At 44.1% G+C, this 27,149-nt stretch overlaps 1 protein-coding gene and 1 long non-coding RNA gene across 2 annotated transcripts in view; both read right to left on the bottom strand.

Moving 5' to 3' along the window:
• Positions 1-27,149, bottom strand: part of LOC135294711 (dual specificity calcium/calmodulin-dependent 3',5'-cyclic nucleotide phosphodiesterase 1C-like) — a 397,332-nt gene that overhangs the window by 337,540 nt on the left and 32,643 nt on the right.
• Positions 9,932-16,662, bottom strand: LOC135301139 (uncharacterized). The gene is made up of 2 exons (XR_010362875.1): positions 11,523-16,662; positions 9,932-10,667 (listed from the first exon to the last, which is right to left on the bottom strand). It is a non-coding gene; the product is annotated as an uncharacterized LOC135301139 (long non-coding RNA).

The raw sequence follows: 27,149 nt of genomic DNA, 5'->3' as shown, positions 1-27,149 counted from the left end.
ACCTATGAAAGGAACAACTCAGCAAGTAGTTTGCAAAGATTAACAATTTAGCATGACCGTGGCTGATTACATGCTCTGACCTTTTTTGCCTATGGATGTCATGCCCTCCTACCCTCACACATGCCACTGAAAGCTCCTTGTGTTGAGCTCTTGCACCAACTTTGCCAGCGTCTGTGTCAAGCTGCCCCTCTTCAGCACCACCGCACCTACCACAAGGTAGTCAAATCTTGAGAAAAAAGAAGTTACCAATTGAGACAAGCCCCTCCCACCAACAGCTAACCTCCAGATTAGTGTCCCTTACATCTCCTTCCCAGGATGGGTGAGAAAAACACCTCGGGGGAGTGTGGTGCTGGGAGGGACCAGCTGGCAGAGCACCGAGCGCGCACCCCACTCGCTGCTGCCCGAACCAAAACCACATGGACCCCCGGTTTGCCAGAATCAGGTGTGAAAAACACGTTCACTCTCCTGTGAAAATTTTAAAAGTTTAATAAAGGACAATAGGAGGCAAGAACCATAGAGCAAAGATTATTATGGCTGGGTGCATCTTGGCACTCAGCCAAGACCACACTGTTACCTTCAGGGACACCCCTTAAATACCTTTTCCCTTACATCAGCTATTGTATATTCATAGATCCTTATGCATATCCATAAACTAGTTTACATATTCCAGGAACTATTTTACATGGCCCCTCTTGGATCCATCTTTTTAGAGCATGCATGTTTCTTGGCTGTGGTTTTGGCTCCTTCTCTTTATCACTTCCAGTTTGGGCCTTGGTCCACACTGTCTTCACATGGTAAGTGCTGATAGTTGGCATATCTGTAGCAGGTGTCCTCATCCTATGTTCATTTGATGTTATCCCATCCAAGCAGGCATTTTAAGACAAGCATAACTATTTCACCACTATGTCTAAGCTTAATTAACAGCAGAAATAAAAATTTTATCTTTATAACAAAGACAAATTACTTTCACATAACAAATTACTTTCACATCACATATATAAAATCTATTTTAACATTTGTGAAAAGCCAATATTATAATATTTATTTATAACATGGGCATGGGGGGAAGGGAGTGGAGCGGGGCAAAGGTGGCTCCCCCTTCATCCCCCTGGGAATGCTGGCCTTGGCTTCTCACTCTCACCACTGGCATGGACAGTGCCAGCAGCCTCTTCCACACTCATCTGTCTGGGCAGTTTTTATCTGGCACCAATCCTTGCATTTGAATTTCAGACAGGCAATTCACATTTCACCCTTGAGCTCCAGGACCAGAATGGCAGTTATTTTGTCTTTTTTCCTGGCCACTTTCATGTGGCAATCCTTGAATGTACCTCTCACCTGCATTGCCTTCCTTGGCAACCCAGCAACTTCCTTGCCTTGCTCTGTTCACCCTCCCTAGCCATGCATTCACTTGCATGCCCATGTCCCACCCTGGATCTGCCTACTGGCTTTCCTCCAGGACCTTGCCTTGCCTAGCCTTCCTGTTTCTGCCTGGCCTACCTATCACTGGGCTTACCTTCCTATGCCCAGACTTGCTTATAACTTCTGGTCTTCTCTTGCCTACCACTCAATTTGCTTTTGTACTCACTGCTCTGGCCTTGCCTACCTCTCCCTAGACTTGCCCACATTGCCTTGCCTGCACTGAAGGCAAGGTAGAGAGAGGTAGGCAAGCCCAAGAAAAGCAAGGAAGTTGTAGGCAAGGCATATGTAGACAAAGAAAGCAAAGCAAGGGTAGACTAGGAAAGACTAGGCATGGTACTGAAGGCAAGGTAAGGACAAGTGACTTAGAGCACCTTTCCTTGGGAAGCAAAGGACATAGTGCCAGTGTTGGTGGAGCAGATGAAGAGGTACCATGAGGAGGTATAGCAAGACATTTCTGTCCTGGCCCCCTCTGTGTAGCAACAATTGTTGGATATATTCAATACTGGATCAGTCCCTGCATGTTTTGTATTTTGGAGGAGGGGATGACATTTCTTTTGAGATGGGCTTCTAATTCCTCTCTTTGGCAAAAAAAACACCCCAATTTTAGGTGTGCACTTTTGGGTGGTCTAAGTGAAATTAAAGTCTTTTCCTAATAGGCAGTTATCTGGGCTAGAGCTGTTGAACTGTCAGTGGAAATGCAGATGCCAGGCTCTTGAGATTTTTGTCATGGTAGCTTTAGTGTGGAGCAGTACCTAATGCCATTCAGTTTGAATCCTGACTCTGTGAGACTGAAGGCTTAGGATGGTACATAGAGCTGAGTAGGAATATGCTGATAGCAGGGTGTGTGCTGGGAGTCCAATATGTGCAATTGAAGTTGTAGGCAGCAAGATATTTTCAGCTGCCTCTTTTGTGAGCTCTGTTTTTGGCAGATGTTTTCAAGTTTGTGGCTGGACTCTGCAAGAGGAAGAGCTTTGTTAGGGAAAAGGAGTCCATGTTGCCTTTTGAGTGTGGTGCAAAGAAGGGTTTGCTCTAGGAGGGGGAAGATGAGTGAAACCTTCTTGTCCTGACACAGTAGACTTGAGAAAAGGGACATTTCTGACTTGGCTGTGTCTTGAGGGTGGTTTCCAGCTGGACTTGGTGGGTTTCCTTCTTTTGCAAGTTGACAGTGCCATCATGTGGTTATTTAGATGAGCGCTGACAGCGCCCAAGGAAAAGCCAAGCGCTTTTCTGGCCCGGCCCCCCATTAGTGTAGTTCATAGAAGAGCTCCGCCGTGCATCCTGGCTCTTGGAGATTGATGGAACGTGATCCTGTATGTATCAGAGAAGGAAGAGGAATCATTTTATGGTTGGCTGTGGAGTTTATAGGCTACAAAAGAAACGGCAATTGCAGCATGGCCTATTTCTTTTAGAATGTTTTCTGTGCAATCAGATGCTCAACACCTAACTTGCACCCACTGAACTGCATCAAACTCCCTGGAGATATGCATTTTCCCTCAAGTTCTATCTACCATCCTACCTTCTCACTTTTGCAGATCCCACACTGGGATCGAGCAACTATTACCAAAGAAAAAGGCCAAGAACCAAAAGCCAGTGCTGGATTTTTTAGTCCTTTTTTCAGTCTGTTAACTAGATGATTTGCACTTTCTTTCTCAACTATATATAGCATAATCTCATTCTCTCAAGCTGGTCAGAGGCCACGGCTAAAGAGAAACATTTCCACCTGCAGTTCACACTGAGAGATTTGCCAGGACTGAAAGCATTTGCTGACCTTCTCTTTTCTTTGTGTAATCTGATATTCACAGAGTAATCACTTTTGCAACCCTTCAGTGTCTCCAAGTCCAAGCAGCTAGAGCTCACATAGATGGAAGTGTTAGAAGATATTCTTAAACTATCCCCTTCTCTTGCAGCATTTAAATTGCCCTCAGTGAGCTGCAGCTCGAAAATCTTCTTTCCGAGATAGAGGTGCTATCACTTTGTACACTCTTACATCTCGATTGACAATTGTCCAGCAGCTGCTCCCCATAGCAAAATGCTCTAGAAATAAAAGCTGATGCTGAGCTGCACCTTCCCCTTGCTGCACATAAGCCACATCAAATTCACTGGTGTACTCCATACCTCCCCCGCATCTACTGCATTGTCTTCTCTGGATCTCAGGCCCCAACCATAAGGGCAATAGTTTTCACATAGAGCTGGAAGAGTAACAGGTAACAGGACAAGTAAGCTTTTGCTGAACTTCCTCTGACTGATAACATGAATTTGGGGGTCAGGAGAGTGGTAGCCATGTTCCTCTTGCAGTCTGAACTCTGTGCACACAAGCCCGGTGCTGTGAGGCTTCATTCTTTGCAGGCAGTCCTTTTTCCTTTACAACCTGCACAGTGCCGCCAGACTGCCATCCTCTTTGCAGGCTTCTTCTCAGCTCAAAGTACCAGCACACACATTACAGCCTCACAAGGACTAAAGCTCCTCATACAAGTCTCGCACAGAAAAATGTGACAGAGCAAAAACATATTCTTCATTACCTGTCCTTGTCACTCAGATTATGGTGCTGTCTTTAACGTCTTGGACACAGAAAGACTAATCCAGCAAATGCCTTTCTCCTGGCACATTTTGCTGAGCAAGTACTAGTTGGACAGTTTGGACTCTAAGAAAGCAAAAGTACCTCAAACGAAAGTGAAACTGTGCAGAGCACACAGTGCATGTATGCTGCATAGACACTGAAATGCAGCAAAGCTGAATGCCATTGCTGAGCTTCAGTTCTGTGCATATCACAGAAGGCAAAGAATGAAGCCACAGAGCACAGGGCTTGTGTGTGCAGTGTACCAAATTGTCAAACTCCAGCAAGAATTTTTCTACAATGAAAGTCAGCTGAGAATATGCTTGCTGCGCAGAAAAAAATGCGCAGCTCTGGGACTTCATCACAAAATCTGGAGATAAGCACTTTCTTATGCCTTCAGTGTTCCAAAGGCTATGCAGCTATACATCACTGAGAGGCACACTTCAATACAGTGGGCATTCTTGATGTCCTTCTTCTCCAAGCAGCCTTTAAACTGTGCACAACGTACTGCGGGGCTGCACTCTCTTTCTCAGCTCGACATGCCATCACATTTTTCACTTTCACAACTCCACTGCCAACTTTCAGCAGCTGCTTCCATAGCAAAAGTCTGTAGAAGTAAAAATTCTGGGCTGTACCTTCACCTTGCCAATGTAAGCCACATTAAATGCACCACTGCACTCTGTACTACCCTTCTCTGCTGCATCTACCCTAGTGTTCTCTGGATCTCGGAGCTGAAAGGGAAGAGCAATAGTTTCCACAGGGAGTCAGAGGAATAATAGCTAGCAGCACAAGTAAGTTGTGGATGAATTTCCTCCATGTGACTGCTAACATGAATTTAGGAGGCTGGCAAGTAACAGCCACACTCCTCTTGTATTCTGAACTCTGCGCAAATAAACCCAGTACTCTGTTGCTTTATTCTTCACCTTTTGTGAGCTGTACAGAACTGAAGCTCAGCAATGGCATTCAATTTTGCCGCTTTTCAGCAGCTATGTTGCATGCATGCACCATGACATCTATTGGGATCCTTATGTTATAGATGGGTAATGTGATGATTGGCTCTCACAAGTAAGGGATGAATATTATGTGTGTGTTAAGAGAAGTTTTATTGATATATAGTTATATTGTCATGTGTTCTCCCATAGTCTTCTTTCTCCTCCCCTTTTATTGTTGTCACAGGATGGCCCTGGTAGTTGGGGCATTTGTGGGGAGGACAGGCTTGTTACTGAACTCCAATTAAAGTGCAAGAAAACAGTCTCGACTGATGGATGGTGAAGAAGAATTAACTGACAGACTTTGGGAGGGGCTAGGGTTACCTGATGCAACACCAAAGGTATAAAAGGTGGAGCAGCCGTTTTGTGGATGAGGATATGGTGGTTTAGTCCCATGCTCCCAGTGCTCAAATTTTTCTTTATTCAGTCTTTTGTTACATTTTGTTAATGTTTAATAAATGTATGAAATTTTAAAAGTGCGTGTCATTTTTCACAAATGGGGGAGAGGTCCAGGCCAAACACCCTGTCTCCATGGGCCTAGGAAATTTCAAGAGAGATGTGCACCCTGCCACATGTTCAGTGGCTCAGTTAACTTCTCCTGGGACCATCAGTGATCACAGGTCAACATCCCAGGGACAGCATAAGACTGAATAACAAAAATAGAAGATGGGGAAGGTGGGTACTTATCATGGCAGTTTCCAGCCGTGCTATGCCCGGTGGGCTGCTGTGGCCAGGATAGCTCAGGTAGGCTCAGCACAGTGTCCGAATTCCCAAGCAGTTCCCAGCTGCAGGCAGCCTAAGCAAGCTTTAGTGATTTCAGCTCTCAGTGATTATCAGCTCTTTGTGATTTCAGCTCTTTAGCTTGCTGGTGCTGCAGCAGCAGACACAGGGAGAGAGAGGAGAAAAAGCTGTATAAGGTTCCGCAGGATGCTTTATTGGTCCACAAAGGTTCTCAGTGACAGCTCTTCTGCTGAACCAGGCAGAATTAGGGGTTTATATACCCTAGAGGGGTTTTGGAAATAGTCCAATAGTAAGGGTCAGGGGAAAGTGACCTATAGGCTTACAGAGGGATAAGCAGGGTCCGAAAGGCAGAAGAGAGGGGCTTCTAAGGCCCAGTCATTGTGACTTGGTATTTCCTAGCTCAGGCTTCTGACCTCCAAAAGGCCTTGCAGGCCCTGGGCCTGCTACAGGCACTATTGCCAGCCAAGGGTCTATGTACGAAATCACGAATGGGACAGGACTACTGTGGAATGTGTCTCTAGCTGTTTGTTTTCCAGCATCAGTCTTATTACATGGCTATGACAATGGGAAGATGTCAGTAGCTTACATCCTCAGCAGCAGCCAAAGAACTCAATGTTACAACTCACTTAAAAGTTTTTTGACCAATCACAGAAGGCAAAAGCATATTGACAGTAGATTTATCCAACCACTATAAGCACATGAACCTTTGGTTAAAACAATGTTTGGTTATTTTGAATATAATACCTCCTTGTAAGCATTAAAATACAATGCACAGAGCTCCATTATTAAGCCTAGAACTTACTAATATCTTGCTAGATATGCTTTTCTACAGCTTAGGGAATTATTCAAGCCAAGCATTAGTATATAGACCGTTGTTCTATTTGTCCTTACTTTTCTACTTATATAACTTTTCTGCTGACAAATCTTATGGCTACCACTTAGCTCTAATCGCAGTTCTGCTGTCTCTGAGGTCTGCCTTTGGCAGCTTTCCCAAGACCCTCTGATTTTAAGGATTCCCAAAAGTACCACCCTCACAATTGTTTTGGCCAGATTATTCATCTACAATCCGGGTGCACAAATGCCAGCTCCAGGTAGGTAGTGCACCGGATCCTTTCCTCCTGGTCCATTGTGCCGTAAGGATAATTGGATAGTTGGACAGATATGGGGCAGGATGCAGAGTAAGAGGAAAGTGGGAAACCATAAAAGGTGGGATGCGAGTGAAAAAGAGGGGCAAGGAAGAAACTGCAGGCAGGACACAGAGTAAGAGGGAGGTGGGAGAACCGTGATGAGCGGGATGCCAATGAAAGAGGGGTAGAAAAACAGAGGCGGCAGTGGGAACCGCCAGGCAGCAGGGACCAGAGGTGGTGAGGCACTGCAGGTGGCAAGAGACTGCTGCTAGGTGCTATAGAGACTGGGAGGCGCCGTATGTGGTAGCGCCCAGCAAGGGTAACCCAGTTGCGCATGGCTGCCAGACTGGTGGGTAACAGCCAGCGGGGACCTGGCACAGCAAATCCTGGTGCTTGCTGACCCAGTGGAGGCAGTGCCAAACGCAGTTTGTGTAGAGTGTTGCTGAGGGTCAAGAGCTACCTTAGTTGTGAAGGAGTCTTGTAAACCATGAGCAGGAGCTGGTCTGTGTAGATGGCAGCCAGAGGGGACCCAGCACAGCTCTTGGCACTCACCAACCCAGAGGACGTGGCAGCTGTGCTGAACACAGTTTGTGTGCAGTGCTGCTAAGGGGCTAGCTTGGTTGTACCAGGGTCTTGGAAATTGCAAGTGAGACCATGTCAGTAGCTCTCAGCAGCTACCTGTGCTGCACCATGGAGGGCCACCAGAGCGCGAGGCTGTGCTGGCTTCCTTGTGGTGTTGGCCAGTGCCGAGCCGTGTCACCAGGGGGAGCATGTAGGTGGCTCTTGGCAGCTGCCCCATACTGTGCCAGGGGGGCCACTGGAGCACCAGGCCATGTCAGCATCCCTGCAGTATTCTCCAGCATAAAGCTGTGGCACCAGGGGGGACCATGTGGGTAGTTCGCAGCAGCTGCCCTGTGCTAATATGCTGTTCTGGGGCGCAGAGTTGGTGTGGTGAGAAGAGTAGCAGAGCCAACCTGCTGGCATGGGGGTCCCTGGATCATAGGCAGGTTGTTTATTTGCTTCTGTTTTACAGGAAGAATGTAAGGCTTTTTTTCCTGCCAGAAAGGTAGAGAACCTTCAAATATTTAAAAGACCCTTGTACCATGTGTCTTGGTCAATTTGTATGTGTCAAAAATAGGTTAGAAACTCTTGTAAAATAGTTAATAATTGTTAAGCATATACAGTTAAAAGGTTTGGTTATTATATTGTAAAAGGGGTTTAAAGGGTAGTTATAAGAAATATGGTACTCAACTTACTGTAGTACACCTAAGTAAAGTAAACTGTAAGAGCCAAAGGAACTGTAAGAGCCAATCAGCTTCTTAACCTTCATGCAAATGAAGAATCCCAACCGAAACAAATCCAAAGGAACAAAAAACAGTATAAAAGGGAGCATCCAAGTCAGTGAGAGTGTGCTGCTTGACCCTGAACATCGGGAACATCCCTGCTCAAAAGGAAGACGATCCAGCGCCAGCACTGCACCATCCTCACTTGTTGTTGACTGGGTCTACTCTACCCATGGACCCACTATGCCTTAGGCCTTATAAAAAAAGCTGAAATCACTTTACTACCGGGATTGTGTTCCCGTTTATGACAGCATGGAGCTTCTTTCTTCCAGCAGGACTTTTTTTCACCATTAAGCATGTTGCTGAGCTGAATCCAGTACAAAAGCAGTGAATATAGGACTGTTATTATCTTTTCATTTGAATGGTGATTAAACTGCATATCAAATAAAAGCATTTTGGACAGGCAGGAAGATTTTATATGTAGCTAGAAAATCATAAAAAGATACATATTTACAGGTTGGGTTGTTTTGCTTTTTTTTTAATTTACAAGAGTTACAGACAAAAAAGACAGTTTAGTAAACTGCAAATCTAAATCTAAATCACACAGTATCTAGAAAGGTGACATGAAAAAGAACAAGCAGAAGTAACAATAAAAGAAAACCAAAGGAAGTCAGAAATAAGGCACAACCTGTCCTCCTTTTCTGTTTACTACAGTATCCTAGAAGTACCTTAGAGTGTCTTCATTTTAACAGTCATGTAAGTAGAATACTGTGCCAAGAACAAATGTGAAGAACTATGGAAAACGGTCCTATCTGAACATAAAAATTTGAGTTGCTTTCATGACAAGTAAATCTGCATGCAATGTGTAAGGGAAGGGTATGTTTTGTATAGTCAAAAACAATTTAAAAATATTGTTAAATTGAAGGGACTGTTTTTATTTGTTTTGAATTACTCGGCTAAATATGGCATGTGTTAAAATACTGCAGATGTGTAATTCATTTTAGAGTTGTCAACTGCAAAGGAGGGAAGCATTTTGCATACTTAAAAAAGTAAAGTGTTGGAGAGTGCTTTTGTTACTAGTTTAGAAGCTTAGACTATGCATAAAATATGCTAGCTGGGGACTTAAAATTAATGAATTATTTGCTGTAAGTAGGCCAAATTGCATGAGCTTTCAAAAAGAAAAAGTATTCTTATTCCACATGCCAATTCTGAAGTAGATTAATAACCCTTAAGCACAATATGGGATATGACATAAAATGAAATAAATTGACAGGAGATCTTTCTCCTTTTTAATGCCTTTATTAAGAAGAATCAGCTCAGGTGGGGAGAAATCGACGGGTTGCGCCCACACTGCCGTTGCTCCCAGGCGTGGCACGAAGAAGGAAATGATGCAGCTTTGTCCACTGGTCTGCAGACAGAGCTAGGGACTCTGTCCTCACGGGAGAGTCGTAGAGTCCTGACTTGTTTGTTTAAGAACCCGGGGTGTCTCTTTAATCAGTATCTTTTCAGGTTAGGGTGAGAAACAAAAAGGTCCAAGCAGGTACGGGACTATGCTCCCATCCTTAGACGTCACTTAAGTCACTTGTTGGCTCGTGATTTTAGGGGTTTTTCTTGTAAAAACTGTAAAACTGTAAAAACCCAGGGTGCAATACACTTCTCATTTGCATGCTGGCTCTGGTGTCACTCCTTGGAAAGTCTGTCCTGATGTCTTCTTGGCAAGCACCCAGCATCAGGGAAACAATAGTTAATCACCGGACATTAACGGGTAATTAAGGACTTTTTCTTTGGCAGGGAAACCAAAGAAGTCTGATTGGTCTGACTTGTTGTTTTTTTTTTTTAACTCTGAAACTTAAAAAAAATACAACTTTCTATTCATAACATAAAAGATTAACTAAAACTGTTGATGGCAAAAAGCTTACCTCCTTGACACAAATACAGGAGATCAATTATTATTTTTACTCAAATGTTGCTATTCAGAGCTTTCCTTGAAAAGTTTTGTTATAGGTAAAAACTGATCCAGCCAATTAAATTAAAAATAAAAATGAAATTTATTTGCCACTGATATACAGTCCTGACCACCAACAATCAAAAAGAAGCACCGACCCCGGGATCGGAGCGGGTGAACTATGATCCAGCCTCTATCGCACCGAATCCCCCTGTTCACCAATGATGCCTGGCAGAGTTCGATTTTTATACTCTTTTTCTTGCCCTCAGCAGAGTCCCTTTGTCCCTTCCTGGAGTTCTTAATATTCATGTTGTGTCTATTCTCTGTCTTGCACTGGACAAAGCCTCGTCTGGGAATTGATGTGTATCTGTCCTCAGTTCCCGGAATCCCGCATTCAGATGTATGTCCTTGATGGTCCTGTCTATCTCAGGTAGACATCTACATGGGCCATCATCACTGGGCGTTTTCGCATTCATGCCCTCGGGAGTGCCCATCTCCTGTGCAGGCTATGTTTACTTCGTATGTTAATGATACATGTGCTCCTCAGCTGCGAGTTGTGGCTTTTGTCATCCTGTGTGGCAATCTCTCTCACTCCTTTGCTGCTGTGATCTTAAGAGTTAATTTTATATTACATTAATAATCTTACTTTTCCAGCACGAATTATGACCTTATTCATAACAGTTTCAATGACAATCATGACAGTAAAATTCTGAGCAAGTGTGAGCTAAGTACCTTAAGCAAAGGTCAAGCTCAAGCATGACTTACATTTTATGTAAAAAACACAGCTTGTCTGGTGTATATCACATCTACTCCATTAAAAAGCTTACTCTGTCTCAGATTCCTTTTCAAGCATACCAACTCAGGCCATGAAACTGCATGAAAATGATGATTTAAAGAACGATATATTTGAAGAATGGAATAATGGTTGATTTTCTTTTCCTTTTGTTGGGGGTTGGGTTTCTTTCTTTCTTTTTTACTTATAGATTTTTTTCCCCCGTAAATTGCTAGGAGACTAGATACTGGGTACTTATGGATACTTATGGGTACTTAAGAAAGAAAAAAGACCGTGTATGAAGCCTGGAGAGGAATCGAGCATCTGGCTACACTTCTTTTCTGGGGGAGTTTCTCTCCATGGGACAGAGATACTACGACAATCGGAGGCAAGTAAAAAAGATGGCGTTGGATGAAGCTGGCTTTCTCACTCTTTGGCATCAGAGGAGGATGGCCAGGCTGTCGCTTACTGCACAGAGAATTCACTGGCACCACTGGAGCTCAACCCTGAGGGACCTATCACCACCTGCTCCTGTGCCCTGGGAAATCATGAACTTCACCTCTCCCTGGCCTGCTCAGAGCCAGGCCACCACTGCCCTGCCCCCACTGTTTCATCAGTACTGCTCTGGGTTCCTCCATGCTGTAGCCAGCGCCGTCCCAGAGTTGCAGCTACCACCACAGAAGTTCTGATACCTTTTGTCCATCACGCCGATGATTTTTGCTCATTCCTGCTGGCTGTGATGGCAACTGCACTAAAGGGGAAAGTGACGGTGGCTGAGAAGGCTTTTATTGGGTCCCTGCTTCTGTTTGTTGTTAACGTCATAGTTATTGTTGTTTTGTTTGACTTGTTATACATACTAGTAAAGAACTGTTATTCCTACCCTCATATCTTTGCCTGAGAGCCTCTTAATTTGAAAATTATAATAATTTGTAGGGAGGGGGTTACATTCTCCATTCCAAGAAAGGCTCCTTCCTTCCCAAGCAGACACCTGTCTTTCAAACCAAGACACCTTTCAACTGCTTTGTTTGCCCTTTTAAATTTTTAAGTCCTTTCTATTATCACCTGTAGCACTGCAGCAAGTGTTCAGTTCTAAGCTGTTCATATTGCCAGCTTCTGGACTGCCTTCAGAAAACTTCCCACTGGTTTCATATAGAAATCACAAGCAGTGGAGATTACTAAGACTGTAAAAATCTTCTCTCATCTCCTTCTAGAGCAGAACCATGTCTTTGACCCACTCTCAACTAGACAACTTTCATCAGTCATGAGGGAGTCTCACATTCAGGAACTACGCAATGATAGCTGTAAAAGACAAAAAAATACACTGAAATTCTCTTTGGACTCCAGTGCAGAGCAATGAAGGAGCTTGAATTCACCTTCTTGGGAAGTATTAAAATGCACATTAACTTTAGGACAGGAGCTAAGACATCCTAAATTTTGTCATGTTATCATCACTAACTGCTAAGCTGCAGTTACTGCAGAGTATCAGCAACATATTTTACAGGGTGGGCTAAGTAACATTTCGGAGAGAGGTATTTTGTGGGGGGGAAACCCCCAACTCTTAAATATTTTTTAAAATGGTTACATTTAAAAGTAAAAAAATATTTAAAACCTTTAATTTCTAGACATATTACCAGCACAATCTGTACCAGAATTTACGACACTTTTGATTATGACAGCAGCACTCTACCATGGATGCTCTTTCTCTGGAATATTCCTTAAGAAACAAAGCCTGTGCTAGAAATATAAAATAAAAATAAAATTAAAAAAAAAAAAACAGCTAAAATATTTGGCTTTATTTCAAAGGCTATGTACTATAGACCAAACACTTATAATAGTAATTAGTGGAATAAAAGTTAAATCAATAGAGCATAACATAGGTCAAAGATGTCTTGGGTCTTAATGTTCACACAGAAGACTGTAAAAAACTCTGGGTTGTTTTATCCCGTTAGATGTACCTTATACTTATTTCCACAGTATGAGAATGTTTATGACAAGATCGGATGACCTCATGCAACCTTCTATAAGTACAGAAAGAGAAACCAGAAAAGAAAGGCAAAATTGTTAGTTGTAGGTGGAAAGAGGAAGGCAGACAAAACAAAAAAATGAAAAATAATAATTAAAACCTCCATTGTTTTCTGTGAAAATAAAAGGCACAGATAAGAAAGAGAAATGTGTCCCTTTTCTCTTTCTGGAATACAGCTAGAAAGATCACTGTGTCATTGCTGACAAGCTGCTATTCTCAGAGGTGTCCAGCTGAAAGTCCTGTATCAAATTATTTGCTCTGTCACTTTAATATGGCATGACCTCAACCACTTACAGTTTCAGCACCTGAAGTTGCCCAGCCCTACAATTCTTTGCCCCATGAATGGTTATGCTCCTTGTCAACTGGCATTTGTAAATACATGAAACTACGCGGAATTTGCACTATGAGATGATATCAAATGAGTCACACTAGTACATTAACTAGGGTACCCAAAGCAGAGAGAGGGGAAATGAGAGCACAAGAAGAGAGTATGCAAGAAGAGAGTACAATCTACTTTTTGCTGCAAGAGGGTTAACTCTGTAGAAATCAAAACATGAATTATCCTAGGGGTAATTCTTGCAAGAGACAAAGACTTCCTTTTGTGTTCAAAGGCCTGGAATATTTAGCTTTGGAATATCAACTCATTTACTAATGTAACTGCAGGAGGGAGCCACCATTCTTGTAATTAGCCCTTATATGTGCACGACCTTTTGTGGGATCCATATTTGTCATGCACATCACATTTTATAGGAAAAGAGGCATTGTTGAATGGCTTCTGTGGAAAAAATCTTAAATGTACTCTAAATAGAATATAGGCTCCAAAGGAGCAAGTATTTCAGGAAAGTCTGAGATACTGCCTGTGATGAGATCCCTTCTAAGAGGTTCCCTTCACATACCAAATTCTCCATCCAAATACTGGCAGATTAGTCAGAGGAGAAAAGCAATCTTTTTAAATTATCCTTTGGGAAGACAGGGATTGCAGGGAATTTAGTACTTGCTGGTATATTGCCTACATTCCAAGAAAGAATATTAAATACTGAAACAACCTATGGAAGAAGAAATCTTTGTGAATGTCAAAGTCCAGCGCGTGGCAGTCTCAGAAAGGAACCCATCAAAGCCCTTGAAATCCCAACACACAAGTTGTGAGTTGGCAGTGTATGCCAGTTTTTACCAAACCACAGCAAAATGCAGATCACAAAAAGAGGCCATTAGGTCACATACAGGATGAAGCAGTATGAAAGAGGAAAGTAGCTGAGAGCATCAACCCTGTTAAGTAGTATAAGAAATGTCAGTATTCTTGCTGACGTTAGAAGAAATTTGCAGTGAGTCTATGAAAATTACAAACTAGGCAAAAGAAAAGGGGAGTGATGACTACTCTGGCATAGTGTTTCCTAACAGGGATTTTCAAAATGTAAAGATTGTATCACCCTTTAAAGTGAAGGAAGGTATTAAAATGACAGTAAGGAAATGGCATCAAATGCTAGAAAGACTCTGGGTGGCACTTATAGATAGAAATGCCACTGATGAAAAATTGACTAAACTGACACAAATGCAGCAACATTGTACTAAACCCCAAAAAGGTCCATACCCTCCTACCCTCACACATGCCACTGAAAGCTCATTGTGTTGAGCTCTCGCACCACCTTTGCCAGCATCTGTGCCAAGCTGCTCCTCTTCAGCACCACCACATGTACCACAAGATACCTGAATCACAAGGAAAAAAGACATCACCAATTGAGACAAGTTCCTCCTGCTGACAGTTAACCTTGAGGTTCAGTGTTCCTTACAACTCCTTCCCAGGACAGGCAGGAAAATTGCCTCAGGGGAGTGCGGCAGCACAGCACCGAGCCTGACCGGCCACGCAGCTGTGGGGACCCCAGGTTTGCCGGAATCAGGCACGGGCAGGAGGGAGGGCAGTGCAGCAAAGGTGGTCAACCCTCATCCCCCTGGGAATGCTGGCCTCAGTTCCCCTCCCTCAGCACCCGCACGGACAGTGTCAGCACACCCCAGCTGGGCTGCCACAGGCTGCATGACTGACCGCACACCACCCGGCCAGACGTGCCGCTCTGCAGGGTTGCACAGTACCCACCAGGCCGCTTCAGGGGTGGCCACTGAGTGACAGGAAGAAAAACCATACAGCATTGTGCCTGTGCGAATCCATAAAATTAGAGGGTTTTGGGAAAACTGCAAAATACAGGCTTCAGAGACAGAAGAACTGTGATTAGAGTTAAGCAGCAGCCATAAAATAAGTCAGCAGAAAAATGTAAAAAATAGAAAAGTGAGGACAAATGGAACAATGGTCTGTGCATTAATGCTTGTCTAGAATAACTCCCTAAGCTGCAGAAAAGTATATCTAGTGAAATATTAGGAAGTTCTAAGCTTAATAATGGAGCTCTGTACATTGTGTTTTAAGTCTTACAAACAGGTATTGTATTCAAAATAAGCAAGCATTGTTTTAACCAAAAGTATGTGCACTTATAGCGACTGGCTAGAACTACTGTCAATATGCTTTTGCTTTGTGTGATTGATCAAAAAACCTCTAAAGTAAGTGTAACAATAAGTTCTTGGTCTGCTGCTTGGCATGTGAGCTGATAGCATCTTCCCATTGTCATAACCATCTAATGAGACTGATGCTGGAAAATAAAACAGCTCAAGGCACGTGCTTAGCAGTCCCATCCTGTTCGTGATTTGTACATAGGCCCCAGCCAGCAATACGTGCCCACTCACCACCCCAGCCAGGGGCTTCTCTTTTTGCGTTACAATGACCGTGCTGGCCCATCCACTTGCCCTGGGGCCTGCCAAGCAATGCGTGCACTCTGTGCTCAAAGCACGTCAAGAGAGCTGCGGGGGCAGCGGGCTTCTGGCAGGGCTGCATCAGTAGGCATGGCTACTACCTGCATCCCCTTAATCACCTGCTGAAAGAGTTGCACTCAGCAAAGTGTCATGCATGGTAAAAAGATTAGAGTTGCCATAGAACAGAAGAGGAGAAATAGTATTCATGTAACCTATCAATGGCAAAGTAACCACGATAACGTGTCCCATTCCCATCTGTCCTAGGGTGATGTTATGATGCTTGTATCCCCAATTGTGTGTTCTGTTTATGCTGGATAATATATTCTGTGCCTTCAAGACTGGCTGAGAGCGAAGGCAGAGAGAGGAAGAAGCACAGAGTTTTGTTATCAGGGACTGGACTCACTCCTCCACAGTCTGCTGGAACACTGTTGTTGTCTGGGCACGGATGGGGCAGAACACTGCACTCCTTTTGCTTTTGAGTTAGTTAGTTTAGCTAGCTAGGACAGTCCAAGCTTTCCCTGGACTGTTTTTCTTTCCCTTTTCTTGGAACCATTCAAATCTGCTCCAGACCAGGACCCTGGGAAACACCATGGAAACATCATACTTTGCAGCCTGCCGCGGCCTACTCTGCAGCCTTTCCCAGTGCTGGAGGGACTGATAACAGAGCAGCCAGTCCCAGGAGAGACTTTCTGAATTTGTCATCTTTTTGGAGTGGAGAATGAATTTTGTCATCTGGTATTGTCCATTTTGTGTGCTGGGGAATGCTTGGCCTGTTAAGTAAACAGGTTCTTTCCACTTCTGTCTGAGGAATCCTTCCCAAACCGGTTGTGGGGCCATGTGGGTTTGCTTTCTGGAGGGGCCCCCTTTGGAGGTTTTCTCCTAAATTTTCCCTAAACCAGGACACCATCCTTTCTATTTTTGGACTGGTACATGAGCTAACTTTATTTCCTTTGTTATTTGTTTGACCACTTTTCCATTGCCATCTCTTTGCAAACAGCAGTTTGAAAGATTTAATTTTCCACAAACTCCTTCTTCTTCTGCTAATAGATAATCTTATACCATCCAAAATGTTGAAATATTGCATTCCTCATTTCAGTGGATTAGTCAGCAGGAAGGTCAAGAGCTGTAGCTGTCTGATTGGTTATTATTTCAAAGACAGCTTGTAACCTAAATATCCCATTTAAATTCTAAATGGGTTCTCTAGCATCTGATATTATAATTCATAAGGATTCCAAGTGGCTCGTCCAGAGTGCTGTACCATTTTTTCTGGTGACCATTCATCTTTTCCCCATTTTGGGGTACTCCCTCCAGCCACAGCTGCATCAATTGATTGCTTTTCAGGTTAATAAACCTCTTTCCTCACACAGATTTCTAGACACATGTACTAGTCCATATGCATGCTTAGAACCAGTAAGAAAGGTAATTCACAGGCTCTTACAAGCATATAGAGGTCCACTGTCTGAGCTGACCATGTGGGTGGCAACATCCTCCCTTCTTCTAATTCCCTTCCCTTAACAATAGTGTCAAACAGTGTCTCTTTTAACTCGCTTCCCTTCTACTACCTTTGAAGGCTCATTAATGAACACATTTTCTCCCTTAGACCAGGGAATGTCTCGTAAATTTTTCCAAGCCCAGGTCTATCTATCACTTGAATGCAGTCATGGGTTTCTTCCTGCCCCCCCTCTCCAGGACTGTTGAAACAGAAGGCTGGGTTAAAGCCCTCCCCACTTCTCAATCCTAAATCTCTCTGTTCTATTCAATAAGTTTTAGACTGTAACCAAGCAGTTACAGTCTAAAACTTATTGGACAGCCACTTTGAGGTTTTTTCAGTTCACAAAGCTATAATTTGATATAAGACTTTCCTAATAAAACATTCTTCTGTGATCAGTTTTTGGTTACCATTAAAGCCATGGCTGCACAATTCTGCAGACAATGAGGCCAGCCTCCAGGCCTCTGGATCTAACATCTTAGAAAAGTAGGCAACAGACTGCCATGGAACCCTGGGTTCCCATCCTAAAATTATTTTAGTATAGTCTACGGTTGTGTTCGAGGATCCCAGGATGAGGGAAGAGATGAGAATCTTGACTCCATGTTTCAGAAGGCTGATTTATTATATTATATTAAAATGCTATATTAAAACTATACAAAAAAAGAAAAAAGATAAAAGATCCATCAGAAAGCAGGAAAGGAATAGAAAGGAAAGGAATAACAAAATCTTATGACTCTCAGAGAGTCCACATTGCTGGACCATGATTGGTCATTAAGTAGAAACATCTCACATAGACCAATCACAGATACACCTGTTGCATTCCACAGCAGCCGATAATTATTGTTTACATTTCTTTCCCGAGGCTCCTCAGCTTCTCAGGAGAAAATACTATCAAAAAGATTTTTCAGAAAATATCATGGTGACTTATGGTCCTGTTTAACATCCACATATAATTCAAACTATTTTTCCCTGTTGGGAAGGACAAGGGCACGAGCTTCAGTTAATCTCCTTTTTTCCTCCCCTAACACTTTAAAATTCTGCATTCCTTCTGGTGTCCATTCATGCAGTTTCTTAACTGACAGGACAGGAGTATTCCAGGGAGACATGCATGGCTCCAAAAGACCTGCCTTTAACAGGGACTCAGTAATAAGCTGTAAACCCTTCTGTGGTATTTTCAGGGTCCCCCATCAAAGGGAGAAAATTATGACCCTGACTCCATGTCCTTAGAAGGCTAATTTATTATTTTATGATATTATAATATTAAAGAATGCTATACTAAACTATACTAAAGAATAGAGAAAGGACACTTACAGAATGCTAAAGGATACTAATGAAAAACCCGTGGCTCTCTCCAGAGTCTCAACACAGCCTGACCGCAATTCGTCATTAAGTCAAAACAATTCACATGAAACCAATGAAACATGCACCTGTTGGTAAACAAAGTCCAAACCTCATTCCAAAGCAGCAAAATACAGGAGAAGCAAATCAGATAATTATTGTTTTCCTTTTTTTCTGAGGCTTCTCAGCTTCCCAGGAGAGAAATCCTGGCAAAGGGATTTTTATAGAAAATATGACAGTGACATCCTTCTTTCCCTGCCTTGGAAAGAGGGTATTGTTTTTTAGACACCACTTGTCCTACTTACTTCAAAGTAGTTTGGAGAGGCTCCATAGCTAATGTTCCACATTTCCCTGGGACAGCCCACACTTGTGGGTTTACTGGAGCATAGGCCTTCTCAGACATTTGACAGAAAATTACAATAGCGTTAGCTGCTGTATAACAAAAGTGAAAAAACACAATGTTATTTTGCATTCCCAATGTAGCCAGCAAATGCCTAGTGAATTATAATTGCAACTAGGAACAAATAGAAATGCATGCATTTCAAACCTAATACCCACATGTACTAATTGTGGTTGAATAAAACACATTCACTCAATTTTTCCACTTACCCCCTGACTAATTAAAGGACTTCTTGACAATTCTTCCTTTTCGGGATGAAATTCAAAGTGGATCGAGAGGCTCCTGTATCTACCAGGAAACACCTCCTCCCTGTCTGAACCCACCCTAAATGTTATCAAGGGCTCTTGATGGGTCCCTGGTATAATGGGAACCCCTGACACCCCTATCAATCCATATCCATTAATTACTGAATTTCCTCCTCCTGAGGATCCAGTTGTTTCTGTGGATAGTCTTGCTTCCAAGTGTCCCTGCAGATAGTGCTCTGTTTCCTTCCCAACTGCTGTTTGGGTGGGTACTCCCATGACCAGGGGGAATGCTTCTGCCATGTCCTTGTGGCCAATCCTGTCCCTTCTGTCCCAGGGGGCCCCTTGGGCCCTGTTGTTTATCCCTCTGTGGCAGTAAGAACTCTGCCATCACCTTTGCCTTCACCTTTTCCTCACCCGTTCTTAGATACACTTGCTCTAGCTTTCTAACCAGTTCTTCCAGGATCTTTATTCTACCCTTTCTTTAGCCCTCTGCCCCACTACTGCCTGTGGGTGCTCATTCTCCCACAGCTCAAAATTATTTGTTTCTGCAGTAACCCAAACAGAATTCTTAAAAGAAAACCCATTTTGGGCTCACCCTCTTTGGCATACATTGTACAATAGAGCCAGTCCCTATCCTGTCACAGTGTCCAAACACGGCCCCTGCCACCACACGCAGTGGGCACAGCTGGCAGCACCACAGGCGGCCGGGATGTCCAGCTGCTTCATGGGGGCCAGGACGTCTAGCAGCCTCCTGGGGCTCGGGGACAACTGCCATCCCTGCCCAGGGAAGGGGGGTGGTGGGGTCAGGTACTGCCTGGAACTGAGCCCTGGCTGCCCCACAGCCCCTGCCTGGGCCTGCACCTCCCCACAAGCCCCAAGCCTATGCTCACAGTCCCACACTTCCATGCCTGGTCCTTCCACTTCCCACCATAAAGAAACACCTCTAAATTCTGGCTTTCTTGTTTTCCCTTTCCTGGAAGCTGGGAATACAAAGAACCTGCAGTTGGATCAGCTGGCAAATTTTGATCATAAATGCCTTCTGCTGCTACTTGCCTTAGCCATATTCCTCCACATTCTACTTCAACCAATCCTTTTCCAACATACAAACAACATCTGTCTCCTGTTGCCAGACCCCTTTTCAACTCCCCTTATTGCCCTCTGGGCATGGATTGTCCTTAATTACCTCTGGGAGAATGTGCAAACTGCCTCAACATTCTGCCAAGGGATTCTTCAGAGATCTTTCTGGATCATGATCCCTTTTGTCAGGACCTATTCCTGGCTTTACCTATGCTACCCTCTATGGATGCCCTCTCAGATTTACTCCCCAAAAATCTCATTGATTGATGGCATTTTCAGTGGTCCTTCCCTGTGGACTCTTCATGGACCCTCTAGTACACTACTCGTCTGCCTTGAGTGGACACCATGGGGTGCTCAACCAATTGCCCAGTCCTGGCTGCCACCAAAGGGAACTGATCACCAAACTTGGGTAAGGGGTGCCTTCAGCTCTGCTCACTGCCCCAGAATGGTGGAAGGACCCCAGATGACTGCCCATTTTGTTAGGAAAATTGCTCCCTGATGCCAGAGGTTTATGTCCCAAAAAGAGACAAAGGAGTCCTGTAACTTTATTTGAATAAAGGGAGAGGCCATGGGGCATTTCCCATGGGGTCTCTCAAATGCTTGGGGGATGCAGCCCCCTTTATATCCTAAGTTTCTCACCGCATCACCCTCTTCCTTCCCCCATTGGCTAAGGTAATCAGAAAGTACAGACTTCCCAAATCCCCTACTCTATACCCCACTGTAATATGCACTCCCCCTTTTGTTATATAAAAGAAACAAAAAGAAACTCTTCCTAATTCTATGAAGACTGTTCTCTTGCTCTGGGTTCAGGAATTTAACACAGCCTTGACTGAGCAACAATCTATGTTGATTACTAACAGTTTATAGAACTAAGAGATTCTTCTATTACTTCACTAACATAAGTTCCTAGTGTTATAGATGAGTAATGCAATGGTTGACCCTCACAATTAAGGCACGAATATCATGTATATATTAAGAGAAGTTTTGTAGATGTTATGTTTCCCCTCCTCCTTGCAGTGTTATCATGGGATAGCCTTAGTACTCGGGGCTTTTGGGAGGGTTGACTTGTTACTATGGCATCACCTGACTTCCAATCAAGATGTAAGAAAGTGACTTCCACTACTGGACAGTGAAGAAGTCAATTGACAAGACTTTGAGACGTATAAAAGGCAGAGCATCCATTTTGTAGATCAGCACATGGTGGTTAAATTCTTTGCTCCCGGCACTGTATTGTTTTCTTTATTCATTCTTGTATTTTGATAAGGTTTTAATAAACCTTTTAAATTTTTTGAAAGAAAGTATCATTTCTCATACCAGCCTTGTCTGCAACTAGATTCACATGATCACTTTGTAAAGACACATTCATCTTACTCCTTTACCTGCACACATTCTTGGTGATGAGGTGGCTCCCACTGGCACTGCACTCCACACACAAGGCCTGCACACACCCCCACCCCCCCACCCTCTCACCCACATGTACACGTACCCCGCACCCCCCAGCACACACCCCTCCACGCGCATACACACAGACACACACACGCACACGCTGCCTCCTTGTCTCCACTGACTTTCATTGTCTCGTTCATACATCCCCCGCCTTACCTCCTTACCCATTTCTCCAGGTCCAGCCTAGCCTTTCCTTCTCCTTCGAGTACTTGCATTATCTTGCTTTGCCCTTGAAGCCCTCTGGCTTTGCATTACCTTCCTCATCCCTTCCCCACCTGGAATTCAAGATGCCTTTTTAGTGACATTTCCTGGCCTTGCCCTGCCCTGTCTGCTCCTCCTATGACTCTCAAAGCTGTCATGTATCCACAGTGTTTCAGGAGCACATCAGGAAGCCCATGGGAGGATGCAGGCTGCCACACTCATCTGTCTGGGCAGCTTTATTCTGGCACCAATCCTTGCATGGCCCGAATTTCAGACAGGCAATTCACATCTTATCCCGGGTACTAGAAGGTCAGTTCATTTGTGTATGAAGGAAAGCAGGTAGCTCAAGAGTTTTAGGTGCAGATTGGAGACAGCCCAGGTGAGATCAAGGATGGACAGAGAAGTCTGTCCTTCCTGCTTTTGAGTACCAGCAATCCTTGAAGGCACCTGTCACCTGCCTTTCCCTGCCTTGACCTGCTAAGCCTCCCTAGCCTTGCATTCCCTTGCATGCACATGTCCACACTTGACCTGCCTACCGGCTTACCTCCAGGACCTTGCCTTGCCTAGCTCTTCCTGTTTCTGCTTGGCTTACCTTCCTATGCCCTGCCTCCTTGCCTCTAACTTCTGAGCTTTCTCGCACCTCCCACTTCATTTGCTTTCCCCTCACACTACCAGCCTTGCCAACTGCTTCCTTGACTTGCCTACAATTGCCCACACTTGCTTTGCATTGCCTTACCTGCATGGAAGGCAAGGCAAAGAGCGGTAGGCAAGGCAAAGCAAATCCAAGAAGTTGTTTGTAAGGCGAGGCAAGGCAGACATAGGCAAGGCAAAGAAAATAAAGGTAGGTTAGGAAAACTAGGCACGGTACTGGAGGCAAAGCAAAGCCAAGTGATTCAGAGTGCCGTTCCTTGGGAAGTAAAAGATATGGTGGCAATGTTGGTAGGGCAGCTGGTAAGGTACCGTGGGCAGGTATAGTTCTGCAAGACATTTCTGTCCTAGCCCCTTCTGTGTAGGAGCCATTGTTGGACATAGTCAGTAGTGGACGTGGTGTGCAACTTTTGCTTGGTAAGTTCCTGAATGAGAATGGCAATGCTTTCTCATGGGAAAGAAAGAACGTAGCCCCAGTGTTTCATGTGCAGAAGCTGTGTCGTGCAGCTCACGGGCAGCAGCAACTTTCTGTCCTGGCGTATTTGGTTTGGAAGCACTGACTCAACCATTTGTACAACCATGGAGTCGGTATCCATCTTTGGAAGGCGGTCTCCCTCCTGAGGCTACCTCTGGCTACTCAGAGGTAGCCTTCTTGAAATTCTGGCAGAACACTTCTTTTGGACAAGGTAAGCAGCAACACTGAGTCTTGGTGTGCAGCTGATCTAGAGCCCTGGGCGAGTAAAGCCCAGTACCAGTATTCTGACACCTTTTTATGGGACCAGTCCATGGATGTTTTGTATTTTGGAGGAGGGGATGCCATTTCTTTTGAGATGGTCTTCTAGTTGCTCTCTTTGGCAAAGAAAGCACGTTTGGAGGGGCACTTTGGGTGTTCTCAGTGAATTTAAAGGCTTTTCCCAACAGGCTGTTCTCTGGGTACATCTTGTTGTTGATGAACTGTCAGTGGGAATGCAGATGCCAAGCTGTGGAGTTTTTGTCTTTGTAGCTTTAGTGTTTGAGCCTGGTGCCATTCCATTTGGATCCTGACTCTGTGAGACTGAAGGTTTAGGATGGTACCTAGAGCTGAGAAGGAAAGTGTCGATAGCAAGGTGTGTGTTTGTAGTTTGATGGGTGCTGTTGAAATCATAGGCAGCAAAGAACTTTCTCTACTGACACTTTTGCAAGCTCTGTATTTGGCAGATGTTTTCAAGTTTGTTATCCAACTCTACAAGAGTGAAAAAGTTTGTTAGGGCAGATCGTGCTGCCCTTTGAGTGCGGTGCAAAGAAGAGTATCCACTTGGAAGGGGAGAATCAGTGAAATCTTTTTGTCTGACACAGTTGATTTGAGAGCAAGGACGTTTCCAACTTGGCTGTGTCCTGGGGGGTTGGTTTCGAGCTGGATTCGGTGAGTGTCTTTCTTTTGTGAGTCGCCATCGCCATCGTGTGGTTCTTTTGATGAACGCTGACAGTGCCCAGGGAAAAGCCAAGCACTTTTTTTTGGCCTGCCCCCCCCCCCCCCCCCCCCATTAGTATTGGGAGCAGTGTAGGCAAGAGGTCCACTGTGGATCCTGGCTCTTGGGCACTGACATAATGTGATCCTGCATGTAGAGGGCAAGGAGGAGGAATAATTTCATAGTTGGCTGTGCAGATTATAGGCTGTGAAAAAAAATGCAATTGCAGCATGGTCTCTTCCTTTTAGAATCTTTTCTGGACCATCAGCTGCTCAACATGAAACTTGCACCCACTGAACTGCATCCAGCTCCCTGGAAATATGCACTTTCCTTCAAGTTCTGTGTATCATCTTGCACACTAACTCTCGCAGATCCCAAACCTCTTCAAAACATCCAGCAGCTGCTCACAAAGAAAAAGCTCACTACAACAAATGGCAGTGCTGGTCTTTATAGTTCTTTTGCAGTCTGTAAATTAATAAAACCCACTAGTGATTCACATGTTCCTTCTCAACTATGTATATATAGCATCAGCACATTCTCTCAAAGTGGCAGAGGCTATCGTTACAGTGAAACATTTTCAGCTGCAGTTCTGACTGACAGATGTGCCAGGACAGAAGGCATTTGCCAACGTACCCTCTTCCCTGTGCAACCTGATATTAGCAGTGCAATAATTTTCACACACGTTCAGTGTCGCTGAAGCCAAGCAGCTAGAGATCACACAGATGGAAGCTTCAAGACAGAAGGTGTTCTAAAAATACCCCCTTCTCTTCATAGCACATAGTGCACTTATGTGCATTATAATATCTTTATAAGTAATATAACATAATTATTAATAACTGGGCTTGTGTGCACAGTGCACCGAACTGAAAACCTTCGGCAAAACCTCATCCACAATCAGAGTAAGCAGAGAATGCAATTGCTGCTTGGAAAAGAAATGTGCTGCCCTTAGAATTTAACTCAAAGCATGAAGTCAAGCTTTTTCCACCAAGAGCTGGAATAAGAATAGGTACAAGGACAAGAAAGTCAAGAAAGGTGTCCATGAACTTCCTCCAAACAAATGCTAACGTGAATTTGGCAGGCAGGTGGCTGGCAGCCATGCTTCTCTAGCAATCTGAATGCTGTGCACAAAAGCCAGGTGCTTTGTGGCTTCATTCTTTGTCTCTTATAATCTGTTGAACTTTCATTCTCTTGGAAGCACTTCATCATCTACTCCTCGCGCAGACCACTGTGTCAGCTGTGAAGTGCTCTGGAGCACAGCTTCTGCTGAAAGACTCCTAGACCATGCACAAACATTCTCAGTGCTGTGCATACCCACAATCTGTCTCTCTAGGCATTGAAATCTAGATGGAAAGCATGTCAACGACTTCTCGGCTGGACAAAATGTACCATGAGAACACACTTGTGTAGAGCTTTCCCCTGGATCTTGTGGCAACTTGTATTTGCACCACATTCAAGCAGCAGTCCTCTTTCTTATACAATCTGCAAAGCATTGTAAGATTGTTGTGGTCTCTGGCCTGGCCTTCTCAGTTCAAAATAGAAGAGCACAGCCCTGCAAGGACAAAACATCCTGAGAGATGGCACAGTGCAGGCATGCAGTACCAGGTGCTGAAAAGCAGCAAAGCTGAATGCCTTCACTTAGCTTCAGTCCTCTGTGTATCACAGAAAGTGAAGAATGAAGCAGTAGAGGGCTTGTGTGAACAGTGTACTGAATTGCAGAAGTCCAGCAACAGCACATTCACAATCCAAGTCAGCTGAGAATACATTTGCACCTGTGGGACATCATCCCAAAACATGGGGATAATCACATTCTTACACCTTCAGAGCTGCAGACTTCTGCGGAACACAAGGTGTCCTTGAAGTAATTCTTCCTTTTTCTGTGGGACCAGCTGTTGAAAGTTGGCTAGGGAGTTGGGAGAGTGAAAAATGGGATGACACATGTATTTGTGAAAGAGAATACAGTGCTGCAGTGTCTTTGCTGTGGTTTCAAAGCTCCTCGGAGAAGTGGCGTATCAAGAACCCCTTCTCTTTTGACACATGGTGCTCTGTGATCTCCAGATACAAGGACTTCGCAACAGTGAAGGCGGAAGAAAATGCTTTTCTCCACATTTTGGATGAAGTCCAATGGCAGTACTTTACTTCTCTGAGCAGCAAGCATGTTCTCTGTTGACCCTGATTGTGGGCAAGGTTTAGCTGAAGGTTTGCAATTCCGTACACTGTGCTGACCAGCCCAGTGCTCTGCTGCTTCATTTTTCACTTTTTGTCATCTTGCACAGTATGGAAGTCAGGCAATGGCTTTGCTGCTCTTCCACATGGATACTGAATGCATGCACTGTGACATCTTTTGGGTTTTTCGTCCTTTCAAGGCTATAATGTGCAAGCTGGTACTTCAATCTGAGAAGGACTATGCAGAGAGCACTGTGGTCTGGCCACTGTTTGCATGTTGTACAGGAAAGAGGACTACCCTTTGAATGTGGTGCAAATAATCACCTTTGACAAGACTGCATGCAAGCTCCATGCAAGCTTCTTGTCCTGGCACATTTTCTCTGAGTGAGAGGAAGCCAAAAAGCTTTTCTGTATGATTCAGATGAGAAAAGGTGCAGAATACAGGACTATGTAATGCTGTGAAAGTAAGTGCATTCCCCAAGCATCTTTCAGGAGAAGCAGCCTGCTGGGGCATTTCACTACCAGCACAGTGTTCAAAGCAAGAAGCAGATGCCTATTCATCTCCAGGATAGTAAAAGTGTGACAGCTTACAAGAGGGAAAGAACAAAGCCACACAGCAGTGGGCTGGTGGGTGCTGTAACACTGTAAACAAGAGTGAGTGCCACTGACCGGCCAAACAAATTCACTCTCTAGTCGTAAGGATTAAAGTTCAGTGAAAGATACTTCTGCTGCTACTTTATCCTTTTCCAGCCCTTCTGTGGAAACAATTAGGTGCCTACACTTGGACCGTGTGATCCAGAGAACACAGTGATGCAGCAGAGAAGGGAAGGACAAAGTGCACTGGTGAGTTTGATGTGGCTTACAAAGGGCACACAGAAGGTGCAGCCCTGCACTGACTTATACTTCTAGAGCATTTTCCTCTGAGAATAGGTGCTGGATGTTTATAATGAAGACATGAGAGTGAAAAAAGTTATGGCAGGTCTAGCTGGGAAAGAAGATACAGAGCATTGTGCACAATTCAAGTACCTCCTCTTAGTACCTTCTTAAG

The sequence above is a fragment of the Passer domesticus genome, chromosome 1 (genome assembly GCF_036417665.1).
Source record: "Passer domesticus isolate bPasDom1 chromosome 1, bPasDom1.hap1, whole genome shotgun sequence".
NCBI classification, from domain to species: Eukaryota; Metazoa; Chordata; class Aves; order Passeriformes; family Passeridae; genus Passer; species Passer domesticus.
The sequence above is the reverse complement of the archived record's forward strand: the minus strand, read 5'-3'. Positions and strand labels throughout refer to the sequence as shown.